Below are 26,473 nucleotides of genomic sequence, written 5' to 3' on the forward strand. Positions count from 1 at the left end.
AACAACGAAGAAGCCGGAAAAAAGAAATTCCACTATTTAATTTTAATTTTAATTTTAATTTAATTTTAATTTGAATTTTAATTTTTACTTGCAGTTCAGCCCAGATTTGCCCTATGTACTGTTCATAACTTTATGTCCATATCTATAATATAAAGTTTAACATCTGTGTGTGAGTGTCTTGTCACGACTAGGCCACCTTCGCGGCCTTTTGGCCAAGATAAAAGTGTAGTATCTGTCCGGCAGATGCTGCACTTAAGATAATTTGTACCAGTCAATGGAGGGGAAACCCTCTATACTGGGACAATTATTATTTTTGGTAACCAGAGTGCCCCCTTTTTGCCTACTTTTAGGGGAGCTGGTTTTTACCTCACATAAAAACCGCCTTGTGCCTAATTTGCTCAGTGGGGGAGCAAATAAATACCATCTGTCCGGCAGATACTGCTAGCTATGATTAGCAAAGACCAGATGTGGGGGCAACCCCACATGCCTGATCTTTAACCAGCTCCAATTTCCCACCTCTCGGGAGCTGGTCCCCTTTTTCCCTTCCCCCTCCCTTCACTCCTCACATTACAAATTGGCCTTGTGCCTAATTTGCTCGGTGGGGGAGCAAATAAATACCATCTGTTCCGGCAGATGCTGCAAGCTATGACTAGCTATGACTAGCAAAGACCAGATGTGGGGGCAACCCCACATGCCTGACCATTAACCAGCTCCCATTTCCCACCTCTCGGAAGCTGGTCCCCTTTTTCCCTTCCCCCTCCCTTCACTCCTCACATTAAAAATCGGCCTTGTGCCTAATTTGCTCGGTGGGGGAGCAAATAAATACCATCTGTTCCGGCAGATACTGCAAGCAAAGACCATATGTGGGGGCGACCCCACATATAAGACCTTGGTCAATGTAGGGGCAACCCTTCATACCAATTGTCACTATCCAGCTCCCTTACTCCCCGGGGAGTTGGTCCCCATTTCCCCTTAACTCCTCACATTAAAAATCGGCTTTGTGCCTAATTTGCTCGGTGGGGGAGCAAATAAATACCATCTGTTCCGGCAGATACTGCAAGCAAAGACCAGCTCCCATTTAGCACCCCTCGGGAGCTGGTTCCCCTTTTCCCTTCCTCCTCCCTTCACTCCTCACATGAAAAATCGGCCTTGTGCCTAATTTGCTCGGTGGGGGAGCAAATAAATACCTGGTCACGACTAGACAACCTCCGTGGCCTTTGGGCCAAGATCAGAGTGTAGTATCTGTCGGAATAGATACTGCAAGCAAAGACCAGGTGTGGGGGCAACACCACATACCTGACCTTTAACCAGCTCCCATTTACCACCTCTCGGGAGCTGGTTCCCTTTTCCCTTCCCCCTCCCTTCACTCCTCACATTAAAAATTGGCCTTGTGCCTAATTTGTTCGGTGGGGGAGCAAATAAATACGTACTGCTAGCAAAGACCCTATGTGGGGGCGACTCCACCGATAAGACCTTGGTCAATGTAGGGGCAACCCTTCATACCAATTGTCACTATCCAGCTCCCCTACTCCCCGGGGAGTTGGTCCCCATTTCCCCTTCACTCCTCACATTAAAAATCGGCCTCGTGCCTAATTTGCTCGGTGGGGGAGCAAATAAATACCTGGTCACGACTAGACAACCTCCGTGGCCTTCGGGCCAAGATCAAAGTGTAGTATCTGCTCGGGCAGATACTGCAAGCAAAGACCAGATGTGGGGGCAACCCCACATCCCTGACCTTTAACCAGCTCCCATTTCCCACCTCTCGGGAGCTGGTCCCCTTTTTCCCTTCCCCCTCCCTTCACTCCTCATTAAAAATCGGCCTTGTGCCTAATTTGCTCGGTGGGGGAGCAAATAAATACCATCTGATCCGGCAGATGCTGCAAGCAAAGACCATTGCCCTTGTGGCAATCTTCTGGTCCATATAGGGGTAACCCTACTTGGGCCAGCTGGCAAATCACTATCCAGCTCCCATTTCCCACCTCTCGGGAGCTGGTCCCCTTTTTCCCTTCCCCCTCCCTTCACTCCTCACATTAAAAATCGGCCTTGTGCCTAATTTGCTCGGTGGGGGAGCAAATAAATACCATCTGATCCGGCAGATGCTGCAAGCAAAGACCATTGCCCTTGTGGCAATCTTCTGGTCCATATAGGGGTAACCCTACTTGGGCCAGCTGGCAAATCACTATCCAGCTCCCATTTCCCACCTCTCGGGAGCTGGTCCCCTTTTTCCCTTCCTCCTCCCTTCACTCCTCACATTAAAAATCGGCCTTGTGCCTAATTTGCTCGGTGGGGGAGCAAATAAATACCATCTGATCCGGCAGATGCTGCAAGCAAAGACCATTGCCCTTGTGGCAATCTTCTGGTCCATATAGGGGTAACCCTACTTGGGCCTGCTGGCAAATCACTATCCAGCTCCCATTTCCCACCTCTCGGGAGCTGGTCCCCTTTTTCCCTTCCCCCTCCCTTCACTCCTCACATTAAAAATCGGCCTTGTGCCTAATTTGCTCGGTGGGGGAGCAAATAAATACCATCTGATCCGGCAGATGCTGCAAGCAAAGACCATTGCCCTTGTGGCAATCTTCTGGTCCATATAGGGGTAACCCTACTTGGGCCAGCTGGCAAATCACTATCCAGCTCCCATTTACCACCTCTCGGGAGCTGGTCCCCTTTTTCCCTTCCCCATTCCCTTCACTCCTCACATTAAAAATTGGCCTTGTGCCTAATTTGTTCGGTGGGGGAGCAAATAAATACGTACTGCTAGCAAAGACCCTATGTGGGGGCGACTCCACCGATAAGACCTTGGTCAATGTAGGGGAAACCCTTCATACCAATTGTCACTATCCAGCTCCCCTACTCCCCGGGGAGTTGGTCACCATTTCCCCTTCACTCCTCACATTAAAAATCGGCCTTGTGCCTAATTTGCTCGGTGGGGGCGCAAATAAATACCTGGTCACGACTAGACAACCTCCGTGGCCTTCGGGCCAAGATCAAAGTGTAGTATCTGCTCCGGCAGATACTGCAAGCAAAGACCAGATGTGGGGGCAACCCCACATCCCTGACCTTTAACCAGCTCCCATTTCCCACCTCTCGGGAGCTGGTCCCCTTTTTCCCTTCCCCCTCCCTTCACTCCTCATTAAAAATCGGCCTTGTGCCTAATTTGCTCGGTGGGGGAGCAAATAAATACCATCTGATCCGGCAGATGCTGCAAGCAAAGACCATTGCCCTTGTAGCAATCTTCTGGTCCATATAGGGGTAACCCTACTTGGGCCAGCTGGCAAATCACTATCCAGCTCCCATTTCCCACCTCTCGGGAGCTGGTCCCCTTTTTCCCTTCCCCCTCCCTTCACTCCTCACATTAAAAATCGGCCTTGTGCCTAATTTGCTCGGTGGGGGAGCAAATAAATACCATCTGATCCGGCAGATGCTGCAAGCAAAGACCATTGCCCTTGTGGCAATCTTCTGGTCCATATAGGGGTAACCCTACTTGGGCCAGCTGGCAAATCACTATCCAGCTCCCATTTACCACCTCTCGGGAGCTGGTCCCCTTTTCCCTTCCCCTCCCTTCACTCCTCACATTAAAAATTGGCCTTGTGCCTAATTTGTTCGGTGGGGGAGCAAATAAATACGTACTGCTAGCAAAGACCCTATGTGGGGGCGACTCCACCGATAAGACCTTGGTCAATGTAGGGGCAACCCTTCATACCAATTGTCACTATCCAGCTCCCCTACTCCCCGGGGAGTTGGTCCCCATTTCCCCTTCACTCCTCACATTAAAAATCGGCCTTGTGCCTAATTTGCTCGGTGGGGGAGCAAATAAATACGTGGTCACGACTAGACAACCTCCGTGGCCTTCGGGCCAAGATCAAAGTGTAGTATCTGCTCCGGCAGATACTGCAAGCAAAGACCAGATGTGGGGGCAACCCCACATCCCTGACCTTTAACCAGCTCCCATTTCCCACCTCTCGGGAGCTGGTCCCCTTTTTCCCTTCCCCCTCCCTTCACTCCTCATTAAAAATCGGCCTTGTGCCTAATTTGCTCGGTGGGGGAGCAAATAAATACCATCTGATCCGGCAGATGCTGCAAGCAAAGACCATTGCCCTTGTGGCAATCTTCTGGTCCATATAGGGGTAACCCTACTTGGGCCAGCTGGCAAATCACTATCCAGCTCCCATTTCCCACCTCTCGGGAGCTGGTCCCCTTTTTCCCTTCCCCCTCCCTTCACTCCTCACATTAAAAATCGGCCTTGTGCCTAATTTGCTCGGTGGGGGAGCAAATAAATACCATCTGATCCGGCAGATGCTGCAAGCAAAGACCATTGCCCTTGTGGCAATCTTCTGGTCCATATAGGGGTAACCCTACTTGGGCCAGCTGGCAAATCACTATCCAGCTCCCATTTACCACCTCTCGGGAGCTGGTCCCCTTTTTCCCTTCCCCCTCCTTTCACTCCTCACATTAAAAATTGGCCTTGTGCCTAATTTGTTCGGTGGGGGAGCAAATAAATACGTACTGCTAGCAAAGACCCTATGTGGGGGCGACTCCACCGATAAGACCTTGGTCAATGTAGGGGCAACCCTTCATACCAATTGTCACTATCCAGCTCCCCTACTCCCCGGGGAGTTGGTCCCCATTTCCCCTTCACTCCTCACATTAAAAATCGGCCTTGTGCCTAATTTGCTCGGTGGGGGAGCAAATAAATACCTGGTCACGACTAGATAACCTCCGTGGCCTTCGGGCCAAGATCAAAGTGTAGTATCTGCTCGGGCAGATACTGCAAGCAAAGACCAGATGTGGGGGCAACCCCACATCCCTGACCTTTAACCAGCTCCCATTTCCCACCTCTCGGGAGCTGGTCCCCTTTTTCCCTTCCCCCTCCCTTCACTCCTCATTAAAAATCGGCCTTGTGCCTAATTTGCTCGGTGGGGGAGCAAATAAATACCATCTGATCCGGCAGATGCTGCAAGCAAAGACCATTGCCCTTGTGGCAATCTTCTGGTCCATATAGGGGTAACCCTACTTGGGCCAGCTGGCAAATCACTATCCAGCTCCCATTTCCCACCTCTCGGGAGCTGGTCCCCTTTTTCCCTTCCCCCTCCCTTCACTCCTCACATTAAAAATCGGCCTTGTGCCTAATTTGCTCGGTGGGGGAGCAAATAAATACCATCTGATCCGGCAGATGCTGCAAGCAAAGACCATTGCCCTTGTGGCAATCTTTTGGTCCATATAGGGGTAACCCTACTTGGGCCAGCTGGCAAATCACTATCCAGCTCCCATTTACCACCTCTCGGGAGCTGGTCCCCTTTTCCCTTCCCCCTCCCCTTCACTCCTCACATTAAAAATCGGCCTTGTGCCTAATTTGCTCGGTGGGGGAGCAAATAAATACCGTCTGGTCACGAATAGGATCCTATATGGTTTACTATTATAGAAAACTGATTACATATAATGATAAAAGATGTATCGAGACACAGGAATGGGTATGTTTGATCTGGCATAATGATGATTCATTAAAATTGTGGGGTCTGCGTTCGCACCTGGTCCACAAAATATGGAAATAAAAAATTAAAAAAAAACAAACAAAAAAACAACGTTTACAAGTGTTTTTGATAAAGATGTACATAATAATACTTTGATAAGTATGTTTTAACTTAAATAGGGATGGTATAATAAAATTGTGGGGTCTGTGTTCGCGCCTGGCCTCCATAGAATGGAAATAGACACACACTTTAATAAGACTTTTCATATCTATCTGCCTAAGTATACTTTGATAATTATGTTTCAGTTTGAGGAAGTTAAGTGTTTGACCTAGTTTTGCGTTGCCAGCCATTTACTGTTTCCCCCGCACCATCATTCACTTTTTGATGACGCGGCGATGGAAAAATAGCTCGTAAAATAGCTGGTAAAAGTCGGGCAAATTAAATACACATACGACCCCGTTCTTAAGTCATAGATATTACGATTTAGATGTGATATAAAAAGTTTTAAGAAGTAGCGACCCAAGCGAGAAGGCCGATGGAAAAAGCCTTTTGCAGACATACACAAAAAGTGCACACACATACATACATACACACATTTTCGCTTTTATATTTATATACAAGCGGGGGTACTCGGCGTTGCCCGGGTGTTTCGAGGTGTGTGTGCTCTTAAATGAAAAAGAAACCGGACGGGGGGGGGGGGAAAGTTTTGGTAAGTTGGTAGGATCGAACCCGAAGCCCTGGGGCGAAGTTTGAAAATAAAATGTGAAAAAACATGAACCGTTCGGCCAGCCAGAATGAGTTACTGCAAGATGTTTGAATTTATTTAAGTAAGAACAAAATTGACAGGTGCCCGCACCGAAGATTTTGTGCGAGCGTTACGACGACGACGACGACGACGACGACGACGACGACGACGACGTAAGCAATAGCTAATCAGCAGTTGTTTTTAATGAGGTCAATGACCAGGTTTGTTTGTTATAAGCGAAGTAAAAAAAAAGAAAACATAAAAACGAACGTTAAAACTTAAGCGGGGGGGGGGGAGGTAAGCAAAACATCGAAAAAAAAAACAAAAAAAAACTTAACGTAAGGCAAACGAACGATGTTGAATGTAAAAATCTGAAAAACAAAAACAAAAAAGAAAACAAAAACGTTTAAAAAAAAAAACACGTGAAAAATGGCTTAAATAAGTCTGTTTCGAAATTAAAATTTAAAAAATCGGTGGGTACCCGGTTGTTTTTGGTGTGTGGTCGAGGGTGGATAAGCGAAGTAAAAAAAAAAAAAAGAAAACGGAAAAACGAACGTTACGAGAAAAATGGCTTAAATAACACTGGTTCAATATTTAAATTTAAAACATCGAAAAAAAAAAGACATCTCACACCACGATTCGAACCCAAAACGATTAGATAATGAACCAACGCGCAAACCAACTGAATTAACACGACGTACATGAAATTTAGTCAGTTCTTCAACTATTTAAAGTAAATCAGGTCATGACGTCATCTGACGCATGCGTAGAACCGCTCGTCGTCACGAGAGGACAGTTTTTGTTGACCCTCCCCTCCTGTCGAAAATTGTCGATTTCGGGGTGAAAAAATAAACGTTTTTGGCCAATTTTTCGATATTTTTCGGGCGAAGGATAGGGCTTCTATATGATACCGAGTTTGTGAATTTTCGTTGTGTCTGTCGAAACTTTTTAGCGGACACACATACACACACACATACATACATACATACATACATACACACATTTTCGCTTTTATGTATATAGACTAGCAGTTCAGCCCGGCTCTGTTCTGGCCCTATGTACTGTTCTTTATGTAAGATTTCAAATGTTTAGACCAAAGTCTGTCAGGGTAATTTCATAGAGACCGCAGAGGTCAATTTCTTTTAAAACTTTGACCCCAATTTTGACCACTTAACATTTATTATTTTGATCCCAAATGAAAATAAAAAGTTTTGCCCATGCCCACGTTACCTATATCTAAAATTTCAAGTCTTTAGACCGAAAATTGGTGGAGGAGTTTGGTAGAATCTGCAAAGGTCAACTTTTTCAACTTCTACCTTTTGGCAGCCAAATTTTCGCCCCAAAATTGATTCAAATGCTTGCCGAATGTCTGAGTACCCGTTACGTATAAATTTCAAATGTTTGGGCCAAAAATTGGCGGAGTAGTTTGCTAGACACCGCAATGGTCAAATCTTAGTACCTCAAATTTCCGACCCAAACCGATTTAAAAGCTTGCCCTATCTCTGAATACTCTTTATGTAAAATTTCAAATGTTTAGATCAGAAATTGGCTGAGTAATTTAGTAAAGACAACAGAGGTCAATTTTCTTTTTTGAACCCAATTTTGACCCCTTAACAGTTTTCTTTGGCTCAAATTGAATTAAAAAGTTTGATCCATGTCCAAGTAACCTACATTTAAAATTTCAAGTATTTAGACCCAAAATTGGCGGAGGAGTTTGGTAGAGATTTCAAAGATCAAGTCGTTGAACTTTAACCCGTTGACAACCAAATTTCTGGCCGAAAACTGATTAAAAAGATTTTCCCATATCTCAATACTCTTTATGTCAAACTCAAGTCTCTAGACCGAAAATTGACAGAGTTATTTGGCACACACACACACACACACACACACACACACACACACACACACACACACAGACATTTTCATTTTTAAACAGATTGTATATTTTTTATTGTACATTTATGGTCCTTTTTATCTTTATCCTTCCCCATTCATCATCATCATCATCATCATCATCATCATCATCATCATCATCATCTAACTTCAAAATACACTTTGTCTGTGTGTCTGTTTCCATATTTTCAAACTCTATCCTTTCCGAAACTAAAAGTCGCAGAGCGGTGCTAGGGGCCTCAAATGATTGGATTTTTATGGAACATTCTTTTATTGGTCTTTAGCTGGGTAAAATTGTTTTTAAGGGGCAAAAAAAAAAAAAAAAAAAAAAAAAAAATGGTCAAAATTGAAAAAGTAGTTATACATTTCATACTTTCATGCTAGTTTATTTTTAATTTTTAATTTTTAAGCAGTTCGTATACGCGTGACGTTGGTACAGTGGTAACGCTACCAGCTTTGAATGCTTCCGGTTTCGATTCTGGCTGATGGTACCTAAATATTTTTTTTTTTTTTTTTTAAATCACGACTCTAATATATACGAAATCTAGACAAATTTAAATGTCATATTTTAGCGTATTTTACAACAGCGCGGAGCTGAGCTCATCTCCTTTCAGTAGTTATTATTATTATTATTATTATCATCCTCATTATTATTATTATTATTATTATTATTAGTAGTAGTAGTAGTAGTAGTAAAAGTATTATTATTAGTAGTAGTAGCAGTAGAAGTAGTATTTTCTATACTATTTTTATGAATTCTCCACTTACTGTATATTGCTGGTTATTTTCTTGCTCGATATTCTTTTAAACACACACACACGCACGCGCGCACACACATATATATATATATATATATATATATATATATATATATATATATACTTTCAATTTGTCTTCACATAAGCAGTAATTTGTTGCTACACAGTCATAAGCATGTTTCGGTCTTCTAGTATTTAGCAACTAAATACCTCTTCAGGCAACAGCGCTTATATCCAAAAGCGGAATTCTTAATCTTAAGAATTACGTTTTTGAAACATGCTCATGACTGTGTAGCAACAATTTCCTTAGTTATTGGATGAGCAAATAATGTTTATTTAACTTTGGATTGTCATCAATTTTTTTTTTTTTAGATTGGCAGAATAAGAGATTGGAAAATTTGACTTCAGCGAACACAAAGCGATTTTCTAAATCAATAATGCGATTTTATTCTTAACATTCTTCATACGTTCTACTCTTATTTATTTTAATACATTTTATATTCCAGTTTTTTTTTTTTTTTAAAGCTATACGCTTTATGTGAAAGAACTGTGTCACGCTGAATAATGTAAGCTACTTATTTAATATTACCCCTTTTCTTAAAGTATCAGTTTTAATGGGATTACAAGTACCCATCAATGAATTACCGTTTCGTTTCCGAAGAGGTATGGATGCAATGGCTGTTACCGAAATTGTTCTTATCTATGGAATACTTCTGATGGGACAAACCAGATTATTTGGGAGTTAAATGTAGCTTAACAGTCACTTACACTATAAATTGATTTTAAGCGATTATAATACGTGCGCCGGTTCCATCTATTTTTCGTATTTCGATTTTGTATTGACAACTCGACTTAAGATTAGTGCTATGTGTTATTTAGAATTAATCACAGCTCCTATCGACGGAGTTTATTATTTATTTCCTAAATCATTTGAATCATTAATACCCGCTGGGGAGTGCTGACAAGATCAACCAGAACTTAAAGTTACTTAAAGTTAATAGCGTCGCCATTTTGTAATGGTTGCAAGTTTGAACCTCATTCGGTTCTTAAATACTTTAAAATCCGATTTGATCCAAAAATGAAAAGAAACATTTCAAATCGCAATATCCAACAGGTAGTTTATTTTTATTGTTTTTTTTTATGTAATCGACATAATCTACGATTTTTTTTTCAATAAATATTAATAGTTTAAATTAAAAAAAAAAAATCATTTATTTATGTTGTTAAATTAAAAAAGTAAATTTTTTAAAAATGTATTTAAAAATCGCTTAATAATTTTTGCTACTATGATATAGGTATCTATATATAATATATATATTATATATATATATAGATAGATAGATATATGCGTGTGCCCCCTTCTCTTCCCATCTCTTTCCATTTTGCTAGTTCGTTAATATTTCCGTCCCATTCGACGCATGCATTTCTCTTATCCCTTCTCATGCCTACACTGTCCCCTCTTTCCTTCTCATTTCACTCCAACACCTTCTAATCATCTTCGCGATACCCGGCATCCGTACCCCACGAACCTCTGCACTTGACACTCACGCGCACGCACACACATATGTATGTATGTATATAATAACCAACACCCGCAGCCTAAGCCAAAAACCATCCCCAACCCGTCGCTCTTCTAGAAGCCAGTCTAATCATGGCGTTGCCGCCAAATGAGCGAACTGGATTTCGGCAGAAACACATGTGATAAATTCAATGAGAAGGTTCATCTTTACTCAAGCTGACGCGACGGAAAGTGCAGATGTGAAGGGAGGGCTTACTTATTTGTTGGGGGAGTGTGGTGCGCCGCGGCCGCTGGTTGTGGTCCGGGGGGTGGGGAGGTTATCCCCGGACGGGAAGTCAGCCAAGTCGATGGTTTTTGTTGTTTGGGGTTTCTTTGGTTGAGTGTCGGAGTGGAATAAGTGTGTGGAGGGGCGGACCTAGATGGAAGGTGGCGAGGAGTTTGTACGAGTAGAGAAAAAAAGCCATGTTGGTTCGAAATGAACAAATAAATATTTGGGAATAGAAAAAAAATAAAATACTAATATCGTAATTTGAATTTTCTTTTCTTTTACCGAACAACCTCGGAGAATCAGAGGTGGCAGGTGGAGATGGGGATGCTCGCAAGAAATTATTTACGATGAAAACAAGAACAATTTCTTTCTTCAGATGCGTTCTTTCAATCAGCGCGTTTAGTGCTAAACATGTTAATTTAATCGTAAGCGTTACCGACCAACAGCCGGATCAAAGGACGCACAAATTAGAATTTAGAGTGGGAGATTAGTTTCTTATATAAATTTCACACACAAAAAAATATCCTTTACTTCCGAGCTATTTTTTAAAACTATGGAACAGCCTCATTTACGAATCTCAAGTGAATATTAAGATAAACATTTTCTTCTAATAAAAGCAAATCAAAACTAAAAAACAAAAAGGAGATTCTACTTTTTTAAAACGATTTCATGCAAATGCCCTGACCCATTCTGATATTTTAGGGTAGGTAACCATTTTTTTACAATGGGACCGCCTGATCAACGACTAAAGAGTTTCTGGTAAATTTGTAGATTAAAACCCAGAACGAAATGAACACTGACCCTAAAATTCAGATTTACATTTTTAGGCGATTACATGCGTGAACACTTTAAAAAACTTTAGATTTTAGAATTTAGTTTCGTATATAAATTTAACATGAATAATGATGCCCCATTTCTGAACCATGGTATCGTTTTCGAGCAGTGAACTAACTTGTTTTTACTATGGGACATCTCTGATTAATTTGAAAGTTAACCCCCCCCCGCCGAATGAATCCCTCCCACATAAACATGAAATTCTAACTTGTTTGTGATTACATGCGAATACATTAAAAAAAAAAAAAAAAAAAAAAAATGGGTGGCGAAAGCCCCACCTCCTACAATGAAGATAAATAAATAAATAAATGAACTCATTTTTTAGCTCATTCTAGCGTTTTGGTCGGTTAACCAACTATGTTCTACTACGAGACAGCCCAATACACGAAATGACAGTATCTGCTAAATTTATGGATTAATACACTCGGCGAAATCACCCCTACCTCAAATGAGGTCCTTCTTTTATAAAGCCTGGGTGCATGGAGTTGTCCGGGTGTTTTATAGGTGTGTGTTGAACAAAAATAAATAAATAAATAAATAAATAAAAATAGAAGTAGTAAGCAGGCTCGAACCCGTAACGCGCCTGAGGAAAAACAGGTGAAAAAAACAAAAACAAAAAAAAAAAACGCCGAACAAACTGTCTTACAAAAAAAAAAAAAAACAATGGTTGTGACGTCACGGACGGTCGAAATAACGCGTTTTAAGCAACGTCGTGAACACGAGGGTTGAATGACTTGCAAAAAATTTCAGTGCAAAAAATTGACCCTCCCTGCAGAAAAGTGTCCAGTTGTGGGCGAAGAAATTAATGTTTTAACCCATTTTTCGATATTTGTCGTCCGAAGGGCCCAGCTTCAAAATGATACCAATCTACTGAAAATCCATCGTCTCTGTTGAAAGTTTTTGCGAGAAAAACACACATACATACATACATACATACATACATACATACATACATACATTTAAACAGACAGGTTAGATTTATATATTAGATTACGTGTAAACACCATAAAAATCTGACGGAAAGAGCAACAAAAATCAATTAAAGAAAACAATTATTTTAGAAGTAAAAGTAAATAATCAATTTCATATATCGATCTCCCATTTCCGAGCTATTATATCTTTTTAGGGCTGTTATCTTAATTTTTAATAATTTAACTTCGACTGTCATGGTTGTAAAACTACACTTAATCACCTAAAAAGTAAATATTTTCTATTTTATTATACAAAAGAACGCACGGCATTTATCTTCCATAATAAAACAATTTGTCATTTGCCCTGAGACGCTAAAATATATCGGACATTTTTCGTAAAATTTATAGATGCGATCCCTCCCACTTTTAAGTATGAAATATTTTTATTATAAATTATTTTATTTAATTTCCGCTAACTTTTTCAGCCTATTCACACGTAATCGCCCAAAATATAGAATCTCATTATTTTCTGTGATGGTGAGGGAATTTACTTCATAGTGCTAATCTATAATGATATCGAGTCATATATAAAAATGCTATTCCAAACACCGACAGAATACTTGTAATATATTTTAGAACTCCAATGTGCCAATCCGTCATTGGAATTAGATAGACATAAACATTTACATAAACATGTAAACTTCGACTAACTTTTAATGCATTCAGTAAAAGTTCTTTGTATACTTTGTTTTCTTTTGATTTCTTGGTGTTATTTATTGGAACCCTACGCCAGTAAGTATAGATTATGTTAACTAGTATGAATTTCGGAAAGGAGAAAATTAAGTACATGTCAGGATAACCTGGTTGCAAACGGCGATACACACAGTGCAGCTGGCGTAATTAAAACAGAAGGGAGTCAAAGGTTAGCTCCCTAGACAAAACACGCTAGAAACGCGAGTCTCAAATGGCATTGTAATGAGATGACGTCATGTGTTCGAGTTTCTAGTCAGTCGAAATCCTGAAGCAAAACGGCCGACATGCGTTCTGACAATGTAAAGAGAATATCGCAAATGTTGCCTAAGGACTAAGTTAGAAAAACAAGTCAAGATATAATTAGACTTGGATATTGGTCTTTTCTTTTATGAACAGCCATTCTCTAAATAAAGCCTTTGAAAGCCAATAAATTTCCATCGTGTTTCTATGCATGTGTTAAACAGAAGCTCAACAACCACAAGGGAATCATGACCCACGCATGGAATAGCGACGATCTGAGAATGAAGACCAGCAACCGTGCATGTATGTAAAGAGACTTACTTTTGCAGGCACAGCTCGTTTATACCTCTCTCTGTTTTAGATTAGTCGAAAAGATTAGCTTCTGATAAAAACGACCACAGATAAGTTAGATTTAAATAGCCTCACTGACCCAATTTATACCATAAACGATTACTTCACTACCACTTTACATCCATTAATCCTTATCCTCGAGTGGCCTTTGGGCCTTGCTAAGTGGCGATAAGTGGTGACTCGCAAGTAAAAAAAGTATTAGTTTGTTGAAATTATTTGATGCCCGGATGATTCGTCAATGGAAGATTAGTCTATTTTGCTAGGTATGAAAATTGTGCCATTATAGAATAAATATCGATTGAAACACATTTTATGACCTTTCTTGAAGGAGATATTATTTTTAGAAGAAACTGCACCCTCATAATATTTAAAAATACATTTTTTTTTACTTATTTAGCAGTTTTAAAATAGATGAAATCGACTAGATAGAGTTTTAAAATAGATAGAGTTTTAAAATAGATGAAATCGACTTTACTTTCTATCAAGCTGCTAAAGTTTTAGTATTTTGACATAGTTCGAATTGAGTTGTCTCACTCTTATTTATAAACTAGCCTGGGTGGCCGGCGTTGACTCGGTGTTTGGAGGTGTGTATCGAGCTGTTGCGCCCATCGCCAAACCGGAAGTGATGTATGTTTAGATTAAAGCTAGATAATCAAAAAGAGGAGATGACTTTCGAAAATATCGGCTAAAAAAGCGACCCCTCCCTGTAGAAAAGTGCCCAGTTGAGAGTGAAGGAATTAATGTTTTTCATCAATTTTTCGATATTTGTTGTCCGAAGGATCTAGCTTCAAAAGGATACCAATCTCGTGAATATTCGTCGCCTTTTTCGAAAGTTCTAAGCATGCATACATACATACATACATTTAAATAGACATGTGATATTTATATTATAGATGATGGCTGACTAAAACATTACGTCTCGATTAGTCTTGAAATGTGAATTTGTTAGTAAAATAAAATAAAAACTACATGATCAACGCGACTTTTTTTTCAAAGAGGATATCTTCGTTTCGTCGAATGTTAGGTAAGAACAAGAAAAAAATGTCCGACATTATAGGTCACATTTGTAGAATCTAGATAATCGCCCCCAAATAAGAAATTAAACAAAATACTCTCCAAAAAATAAATTTTAATATTTTAAAAATATAATTTGAGGAGAGGAGGAGCCGTTTTTTATGAACTATATCTCCCTTAAAAACAAAACAAACGACAAAAAAAATGTATTTAAAAATACGTTTGAACGAAAAAGTAGTTTTCGATAAAATTGATAAATAAATTTCTTTATTGATTACTTTTTTATGATCTAAATATTTTGAAGAAAAAAATAAAAAAAAATAAAAATGATCCAAAGTAAGCAAAAATTACTGGACGGTTCCAAAGAAGAGTCGAACCCTCCCCCTGTTTTTTGTTTTTTTTTTGGGGGGGGAGGTTGTTTGTTTAAAATTATTTTTCAACGTTTTTTTTTTTTAATAAAGAGAGAGATCTTAATCTCGACTACACCCAGCAATTTTACTGGCCGTTGCACCAAAATATCTCAATTTCTAGCCACCCTTTAGAATCTTTAACTGACTACCAGAGTTGTTCTCATTGATTTGTGGATGAAAAAATTCAATGAATTGAAAACCGATGAGCTCCATCTCTATCGTCTCTAGATCAGTTGAAGTTCCATTTAATCGATCGATCATGGCTCATCTTACGTTTCTTCTTGCCACCTTTCTATCTCAATATAGTTTCATTCGAAAGCGATGACAGAACAGGTTATGAGTATAATAGATCACGGAGACACTGCTGTCATTTGTTTTTCTAGTTTTTTCCAATGTTTTAGCTTCTGCCAATAATCACTAACTTCTATATAAATTCCACATCTATGACCTCCATGAATTATTGATGAAATGAATAAAATCCTTTTTGATGCTGGTGCATACAGGGTTAACTTAAATGGCAGATAACATGAATGCTTGCAATGCGTTTCTCCAAGTTTCGATGCTGGCTCTTATTCTTTTTCTACTCTATATTAACGATGTGCCGGAAGTGATTGCTGAAAACGTGCTCCCATTTACAGATAGCGTCAAGGTAGATATCGCTTCAGGCGAGATTGATAATACCAATAATAAGTCGTCTTTAATGTGTCTGGAAATGTTTTATTGAACGGAACGTCTACATCAATGGCGATAAATGCTGTCATGTGGCAGTGGGTTCTTTTTCTGCCCAGCTTTTGCTTTCGGCGGGGACACAGCTATGTTTAAGGAATGATTTTGACTTCTGATTAACTCCTCCTTTAAACCATTTAACACATTCCATACAAGGCGTAAATCAAGTAAGGAACCTCATTCGACACTCCTTCTAAAAACTCACTTCTGAAATATTTCTTCCTCTTCATGTCCACTTCGCCAAACGATTGGGTTCTGTTCCATATCTAATACATATTATCCAGCTTCTCGAGGGAGTTCAATAACTGACTATTTGAATGATACAGGACTCTACGGAATCCAACTAAATAAATTTAATCATTTCTTTCTTGGCGCCAATGGTGATCTTATTTTGGCATACAATCTCATCAATAGCATTAAGATTTTTTTTTTTTTACTAATGCATGAGAAAAAGATCTATATAAACAGAATTTGTTTTATCATCGAATTCGATTGAATCAGGACCCGAAGAAAATGAATGCGCCAAGGACACAGCAAAATGTATAAAATGTTGAGTTCTGCTTAATAACGCTTATTTCCACCACATGAATATGGTGAACTTTATTCAACTTTAATTATTTGAGTCCTTATTTTTACTAGTACAACGATGAAACCATTTCGAGAAAATGTTAATATTTTATATTTATATACATTTTTATAATATAAAAGTAAATAGTTCAAAGTGAAACAAAATTTAAATCTTCTTAGAGTATATCCAATATTTGTAATGTTATAATTAACAAGATTTATTTAAATTTCATGCAAATATGCTGGCACAAAACTGTAAATAAGTCTCCTGTAGACAAAATAAAAAATCAGTATGGATCAATTTCATAATAAACGTTGTTTTTTTTTACAAGGGGAGGTAATCATAGTCTCTTCAATTAAATAAAACATTCTATTGATATATAAATAATCAATGATAAATATTGCTAACTCCCACACAGTAAACACATTTTTCTAAAATGTAAAAAAATGATTTAGCAGAAAAATTACATTATGTTATAATATAAAAACCTAAACGTAATTTAATATATTTTATAAACGATGCATCAGTCATTAAAGACAAATATCACTGAATTAAAAACAAGGAACCTATGATAATCTTTATGAATAAAACATCATGATTAACGATACAATATACACGATAAACAGTTCTCATTAAAACTAATTATAAAAACTTAAATATATATAATTATACACATGAATACATTACTAATTTGGATCGAAGTAAAAAATAGTCAGATAGTTGAAAATGTTCTACGTGTACAGGTAAGTATTAGGGGTATTTGTTAAGATAATCGTAAATTAAAAGAAATATGTGGTAAAAACTAAATTATTAATCGAGTTAGTATACATATGAATTTTATTCAAAGTAAATAATTGTTTGTTTGCGTAAAAAAGCGCAAAATCACCTAAATGTTGTCAAATATTAAATTATAGACAAATATTCTAACATAGTGATGCAGACGCCTTAAACCTATAAGAATCTAATAAAAATATAAAACGCGTGACAAACATTAATGGTAAGTAATACATAGGGACAGCAAATTCTAGAGAGCATAGGTTAAAGAGATACGTATTTAATATCCTTATTAATTTAGAAATTAAATAACATGTACCTTGAAGATTCAAATCACAAAGTAAACTAATGAACCTAAATCAAAGTATGGGAAACACGAGAGACATTTTTAGTGACCATATAATAATCAAGTAACTTTAAAGTTGTTATATTTGTACCAAATCTCATGCATGCAACAAGATAATATTTCTTCTTTTCTATTTAATATAGAACATTTGCATTTAATGATTAAAAGGACTTCAGCGTGCACAGTAATTTTCCAAAAGGCTTATAGGACCTCATTAGGTTTATCAGCTGTGATTTAAGTTTAAGCTTAAAGCCAATATGTTTATCCTTAAGACTCCAAATGCTACAACCCAAAGATGTGAAATTGAAAAAATGAATGTTACTTAAAATATGTCTAACAAATCCTATTTATAAACAAACCCGCCATTAGAGGCATAACGTTTTCAGTAACCAATAAAGAGTGTTCTTTATATATATATATACGTAGGTCTTTTCGTCTCCTTTTTGGTTAGTGGTTGTTATATAAATAAGATGTTTTTCTTCAAACGCCGAGAGTTTTCTTGAAAGTTTTACTCGAATAGAATGTCCATTTACCTAATTATTTACTTCTTAACTGACTGAAATAAGTGGCATACACGAACAAAAACACGGATAACATTCGATGAGATTATCAATTATCTACATTATTGGCCTCATTATTTGTTTGTTGTTAATTTCTTTTATAAATAAAAAATTTGGCCTACCCATGGGTTACTCGATGAGTGGGTTTTTAATCTGCTTATTTTCAGAAATTATAGCAATTAAAACCCTTAAATACAGACTACCAAAAAATACTTCATTCTTCAGATACATAGACGACATTTTCATTTTCCTTCCGAAATCCTCCAAAATAGAAAACTTCACTAAAAAACTAAGCAAAATAGAATCCAATATTAACTTTACTTTAAAAAACGGAAACAATAATTTTATATCTTTCCTTGATATAAGACTATAAACAACAATAAATTAAGTTATAAGGTCCACCGCAAACCAACTAACAAAGATGATTATATTCATTTTTATTCCCACCACAACAACAGAGAAAAATAAGGCATTGTAATCGGATATTATTCCACAAAGCTTTGAGAATATGTAACCACGAACATCTAAATGAGGAATTCACTTACAGTGAACGCACCTTCAAAACTTTACAAAACCTCCATATTTTATGCAAAACTATAAGAAAAGCTCCCCAGATTTGCTCTACACGCAAGCAAGAGGGTTTCCAAACTAACCCAATTTAAATTTGATATGTGATACATTATCTGCTAACCGAAATAGAAACCACGGTATTATGAAACGTCCATTTTTTTTATTGATTTGAAAAGTTCCTTTACTTGCAATGTAGATAATATTTGCTTCGTATCAGTGAGGGGATAGTACGCATAAAAAAGCTGTCGAGAGGTTGGTTCCAAAACATTCTCTCCTGATGACCTGACATTATTTGGAAGCTTAAGTTTATACCACACAACTAAAAACCACCTAAACTAATTTACGAATGGAATAACCACAAAAAGAAGGTGATACAACGATCCCTATTTTTATTCTGAATACCTGGAAACTTCACATTTGAAAACAGTCGTTTAAATAAAATTCACTGAACAATCGTTGTGCATTTTGTTTCCCCCCTTTCCATTTTAAACACACACACACACACACACACACACACACACACACACACACACACACACACACACACACACACGGTCATCTATAGACACATATTTTGTCTTTTCAACACTCATAAATGTTGCTAGACACAGCTGGAGTGTAAAACACGAGATTCGAACTCCGGATACTATTCACTAACATTGATGCAGTCAAATGTACAATACATGCATCGCTTATAAACAAATGCATTCATTAACGTTATTTTCTATGCTAGTATCAGAGGGGATTCAGTTCTTTTACGGAATATACGCTGATGTGGGGACCGTCGTTTTCACCCCCCCCCCCACACGCACGCACGCACGCACGCACACACATACACACACACCCATATATATATATATATATATATATATATATATATATATATATATATATATATATATATGTGTGTGTGTGTGTGTGTGTGTGTGTGTGTGTGTGTAAGCCCACTTGAAAAAAGAGGTAGACAAGTGGTAGACAAGAATAATAGAATAATTGTTTTTTTTTTTCCTTTTTCGTAGACACTTTAATTAAAAGGGCTGAGTTTAAATCCTCTAAACAAACAAACAAACCGAAACTGTTTTTCAAGTACATTCTCCTAGTTTTTTTTAAATCGTAAATAGTTCTCATTCATGGAGCAGCAAATTTAAATACATATAATCATTACATAATCCCCAATCTGTAGCGTTATCAACCCTAACTCGGTTAGAGAAATAAGACCACACATTAGTTGATTCCAATTGTCGGCATATTAACTCGGCGAACTATTTTTTTTACAGAATTTCCGCTTAGTTGGATTTTTTTTTTTTTTTGATAAATTTGTAGATTAATACTTTTTGCTGAATTCTCACCGCTTATATATGTGATTCTACGTTTTTAGGTAATTACGTGTCAACATCTTGAAAAATTGATGGAACAAAAAACAAATATATATATATATATATATATATATATATATATATATATATATATATATATATATATATATATATATATGGACAGGCAATAATGGCGGAAAAAAAGGTAGGGGACATAACTTGGAAAACCGGTTTATCATAATTTTTTTGTAGGTTTCCGGTTACCTTTTTATTGTATTTGAAAGATTAAAGACTAAAATTAATTTCGAGAAGGACAAAAAATATTTCTACTTGTGAAAAAAATTTATAATGAAAAATTTTTTCACAATGACAAAATAGTTTGATTAGCCCCCAAAAGCGAAAGATTCTGGCTTCGCACAAACAATAACAAACTAAGTCGTATAAGCGCGTTGTCTACGAAAGTTCAAAATTTCAGAAAGAGGAGGTAGGGAGGGCTAGTTTTATTTTTTTTCCCCTAGCTGTGCATCCGTACATTCCTATTGCGAACGTTTATATAATTTTTAGTATTTTTTAATTTCATTATTTTTTGTGTTCCTGCATTAAATTAAAAAAAATACTTGTCAGGATTGTGTAAAAAATCATATTACGCTAAAAGTTTCACGTTCATACAAGCAAGGAAAATATTAAAATCTTGCATATAAAAATTACGCGAAAATGTAATCTACAAGAAAAATAAAAATAATTTTTGCAATTATAATTTTTTGTGTGAAAATATTAAATAAACAATGCTTAATTCAGTGATAATATCGGTAGTTCGAGAAATTAAATTTTCTTCAAGTTATATCGGAATTCCTAATACGGACTTTAGGGGCTTTTTTCGTAATGTTTCTGAAAAAATAATTTTTCTTTTTTTGTTATAATTTACGATGCTTTATTTTCGTAAAAAAAAGCAAAAATAAATTCACTCCTACTTTTTTATTACTGAAAACCATGACTTTAGTGAAGGTGTTTTTTTTTTTTTTTTTTTTTAGTTAAACAAAATAACACATTTCCACTAAGATTCAACTAAAAATAATAGGTTCATCACATTCCGTGATCATTTTTTGATGAATACTGAAAATGTTATTAAAATTAGTTAATTCCCTGATTATTGTTGAATTTTTTAATTAAAATGAGGGATCAAAATGTTTATACATTTTTAGCATCGGCATTCATTTTGCACGTACCTAATATATATATATATATATATATATATATATATATATATATATATATATATATATATATATATATATATATATATGATGGCTACATATAGACCAATATACATAATGACTATTTAAAAAAATAAAAATGAAAATAAAGGCCAGCTAACCCGGTTTCGATCCTCGCTCAACAGAGCCAAATCGAGGACAATACGATTAAAAGAAAATAAATAAATAAAGTCATGAATATGGCAAGGGAAAGGAGAAAAAAATATCAAAAATAAGGGAAACAAAATTACATAGAGACCAAATTAAGTCCAAGAAGATTTTCTTTTTGCTTGCAAAGAGGTCTCATCGACTTAATATAAATAGTCTCTAGAATTTTTAAATGATATGGAGAGTGCAACCTGTACAATAGTGAACATGTCGACACTGAAATTCGTGGCACACGCATGGTTATTTATAAGGTGGTCGCAAATCGCAGAACCATACGTATTATTCAAAACATCCGACGGCGAGAAATTTGCATAACGAATTTTCAAAGGCACATGCTGTTTCAAACGAAAATCTAATCTTTGTGATGTTCTCCCAACATAGTGCGCACTGCAACTACATTTGAATAAATAAATAAGAGAATTATTATGGTAGTGGGGGGAAGAACATCTTTGCGAATAGACGGCAACATAGGCCTGGTTGAAAAAACAACGCGAGGATTAGATGCAAAATAACACCGTTGCATTCCTACAGGGTGTCAAAAACTCACTGAAGGCTTTTGAACTTAAATAGATTCTTTATTTTTGATGATATCTTTCTGTAATTTTAACACAATCCGACATTGAGACAATAAAAAAATTGCAAAATTCAAACAATCTTTATTTACGAAAAAAAAAATGTCTTTTAAATGTTGCCCATTTTCAGCTATGCATATTTGTGCTCTTTCCAAAACGTTATTCTGGATTGCGATTTAACTCCCTTATTTCGTGTCTGATATTTTCCTTCAATTCTTGCAGGATTTGGGGTTTGTTAATACAGACTCTTTCTTTAAGATATCTCCACAGAAAAAAATTGGGGTTAGTCAAGTCTATGGAACGTGGTGGCCATTTGACATTACCATAACGAGAGATCATGTTATCGCCAAGCATTGCCTGATTTTGGTAAAACAATTTCACAACTTGCATACGTTGTTCAATGCTATACTTATCTGTAATTAATTTCCAAAATATTATCTGTAAAATATCTGAAATAGAAAAAAAAAATCATTAATGGTAAAACGACAAAGATTTTCAACACTTCAGTGACTTTTTGGACAACTTGTATAATGATGATTCTGCAAGGATGAAACGTCTGTAAATAATATTTAACATATTTTGTAAAATAATTATTTGCAGCGAATTTTCAGCTGGGCCTTTTAAGGAGTAAATAAAAGAAGCCACAAAAGCTTCCGTCCTGTTGAAAACTTTTATGACGACTGTTTCTCTGATGTTTAATCTCGTCTGTAGCCATTTTTTTTTTACGGTAAGCTCATTGATTAGTACTCTCGATATTTGGTTTAATTGTGACTTTTGTTCCCGTGTTCGAACCATACATTACACTGATGATTCCACAAGATATTTATATAAGATGCCACTGTGTGCTTAGTTTACGTAAATTTTTATGTAAAACTGAATCCCGCAATAAATTCTTAAAAAATAATTTCCTCTTTTCGCTAGGAACGTTCAGATATAATCGCCTAAAAAGTAGAAATTATTTCTTTCATATTTGCTTTAGTTTTATGATCTTAAAACTGCGCCCATTACAAGTCCCAAAGAGGTGAGGTTGGTGATTGTGCACTCGTTGCATCACTGCAGACTCCTTGCACAGACATCCTTACAGGAAGTATCTATTACCTTTTAAAACTAAGGCTTTTGATTCGTTGTTTGTCAGTAACATTATTGGTTGGATAATTTTCTTCTTTTTTATCAGTATGGATAGCTTAACAGTTGAATGACAATGAATACTATGAGAGGATTGAAAATCTACTCATGGCCAATACTGACTTCGGACTCAGGCTTTTCTTCAGAATTCGGGCTGATAATCTGATATTTTTCAGTTTAAAGATATCGCTCGTTTTTTTTTCTTTTGCTGGCATCAAATTGTTTTGCAGAATTTGCAGGTAATAGAGAGTATTACTTAACGGGGAATGCAACGTGAACGCCCCTTTATACCTTGATCCCCGATATGAGAATCCACTCTTCTTCTGAAGCTCCCCCTTTCTGCTGACAAAACACTTGGGAATGGGATGACCAAAAGTTGTTCTGACCAAATTGGGCTACAAAACCGATCCGACTGCGAATTTGACATGTTTTCCTTTCTAGTTAATGACATCCAATCTGCTTGCTTGGATGAGTTTATCTGTTTGTATCTCCATGTCCCAAACGATTCTGTAGTTTTCGTTTTCCAAGACTGTCTGCGGTTTTTGCTATACCATTGGCCTGTATGTTAGAAACGCAGTCGTTGGCCGAATTCTCAGTGTACTGCTTTCCCCACGTAATCGTGTCTGTTTTTGTATTCTTTTTTTGGGCTAGTTTGCTACAACCATTTATTATATGGTTTACTGTTTCGTCTTTTTGTATACAAAGTTTACATTTGTCATTTTCATAGGGTTTTATCTATTTTAGCTTTAATGTAGTTAGTTCTAATTGTATTGATCTCTGCAACTACTATTAGCGATTCTGTTTCGCTGTTGAAGTGTCCTTTTCTTAGCCGTGTCTGTGTGTGTTTCGTAATGTTCATCTCTTGTCATTCTTATGAATCGTCCATGTAGCTGCATCTTCCCATTTTTCTTTTCGTTTTGTTTTTGATCTCGCTGTTCATATTCATTTTGACGACTCTCTCACTGCGATAATCAATCTTTCTTTCTCTGTTATGTATTTTCCAAAGTTTCTTTAGTGTTTTTCGCACAGTCTTCTATACTTAATAGTCCTTTTGCCCTTCGTTCCTTCTTACGTAGAACCGGTTAGTATCATCTTGAGGGATGTAGTGCATTATTAATGTTATTATTATTATTATTATTATTATTATTATTATTATTATTATTATTATCTATATATTAATACGATAGCGTGTGTGTTCTTTTGTGTGTCACACTTACATCCGGGTCGTTTAATCATTATGTATTTCCATTTCTTGTCATAAATAATTTTACCAAAAATTCTTTATAAGTTTTGGTTTCAGTTTCGTTTATAGCTGATGACACTCCAGTGATCTATTTTTTGTATAAATAATCGTATCAAGAATTCTTCATAAGTTTTGATTTCGGTTTCGATTATGGTCGAAAGAACTCATGTTATATATATATTTTTTCATAAGTTTTTATTTCGGTTTCGATTCAAGCTAATGCACCCAAGTCATATGGATATATATTTTTTTATTTTTGAAATCGCAATTTTATAATATAAAAAAATCGATAGAACATTAACTCTATAATAATATATACGAAATCTGCAAGAATTAAAATATCATTTGCTGGGCGTTCGTGCTAGCTTAGATAAATATTTTTGCAGTTTTAACAAACAAGCTACAATAATATCAAAGCGTCTCATTAATGCTGAACATATACAGAATGCCAACATCAGTGTATTACATATGAATGAGTTCCCTGCGGAATTTTCAAAGGTCCTGCTAGTTATTATTATTATTATTATTATTATTATTATTATTAGTAGTAGTAGTAGTAGTAGTAATATTACTAGTAATAATAGTTTATAGCAAACCTTACGCAGTAATAGTGCAGTACCTTGGTGTTTCAACTTACATCTTTACCTAACTTCTCTCACGTTGTACTAAGGAAATTTTCTGTGAAATTTTGTGGAAAATACACTACTTAGTGTTTTTGAAATATGTTGATAATCAAATATTAACACATGGTCTTTTCACACAAACGCGTACTTGTGCACTTGTGGGGGTTTGAGAGCGAATGATCAAGAAACACAATATAATATAATATAATATAATATAATAAATATAATATAATATAAACTAATGCAGATATTTTTACAAACGTGTGCGGTCGTTGGTCTTCATTCATTTTATCATCATTTTTCAATATGTAGACTTTGGTCCTCTTGTAGTTGTTGATCTTATGTTTAAATTCTGACAAATTTACTCAATGGAGACTTGTTGACTTGCAAAAGCGTTTTTTTTAAATTTTTTTAGATAAGTTTTTTTTTTTTTTTACCAGCGAAGAAATCAATCTAATTCTCAAGACTTCCTAACTTGTTTTACTATTTTCTACGACGACAGCATCGGGCGACATTCGTTTATTTTCTCTACATTTTTAGAGCACATGTCGTCTCTCTCGCTTCCCGAGTCCGACTGCTTAGAAAGTCTGTTCTCTTTCCCGATCACCTGATGTAATTTCTATATAATATCATTCACCACCTGACGTTCTATCTCGTTTTGTTCTAGAGAGATAACCTTTGAAAACACCCCAATCGCGCTAGCTTCACAGGATCTATTTCCATTTGTCGCCAGATTATCCTGACATGTAATTAATATAACACTTACCAAAATGGATACTAGTTAACATAACCTCTACTCACTAGCGTTAAATTGCCAATATATAGCATTTACATAAGATAGTAGATAACTATTATGAATTTATTCACGTATTGTATTTATTGGTAAAAACATTAGAAAATATTTTTTAAACAGAAACAGTTCGATGTCTGTTCTTATAAAAAGGTTAGGAGGATCTTACTAAACTCCTCCTCCTCCTCCTCCTCCTTCTTATATATGTTTTCTTTGTTTTTATGTTGTGTTAGGTGTTTTCTTGTCCCGTACTTCGTATTTTTTTTATCATTGGGGATATTTTAAATGATAGTTCATAGCGTACATGTGGTATTTTGGTGACTTCTAAAATCAAAATAATAGACAACAGTTTTATAGAAATCGCTCCAAACAAGACGTGAAGCCACTTGATGTAAAGGGCTGATAAAAACGAACGGTGATTATCGCAAAGAGAGGAAACGCCTATTGACCTTACTCTTCAAAGGATCAGGTAGGAGGAAAAGAGTCAGCAGGAAGAAGGTTCAATAAGCATGCAGTTCTTGGAAAGAAGCTACTGGAATAGGAAGCTGTATTAGAATGACGTATCAAAACAATGAATTGATGGAGACCACTAGACCAACGGATCAAACGAGACGGAACAAAGGAAGCAGAGAACAGATCAGACAGTTCTGAAGAAAACATACCATAATAGTATTT

The sequence above is a fragment of the Euprymna scolopes genome, chromosome 41 (assembly GCF_053919585.1).
Source record: "Euprymna scolopes isolate OS-2025 chromosome 41, ASM5391958v1, whole genome shotgun sequence".
NCBI lineage: Eukaryota > Metazoa > Mollusca > Cephalopoda > Sepiida > Sepiolidae > Euprymna > Euprymna scolopes.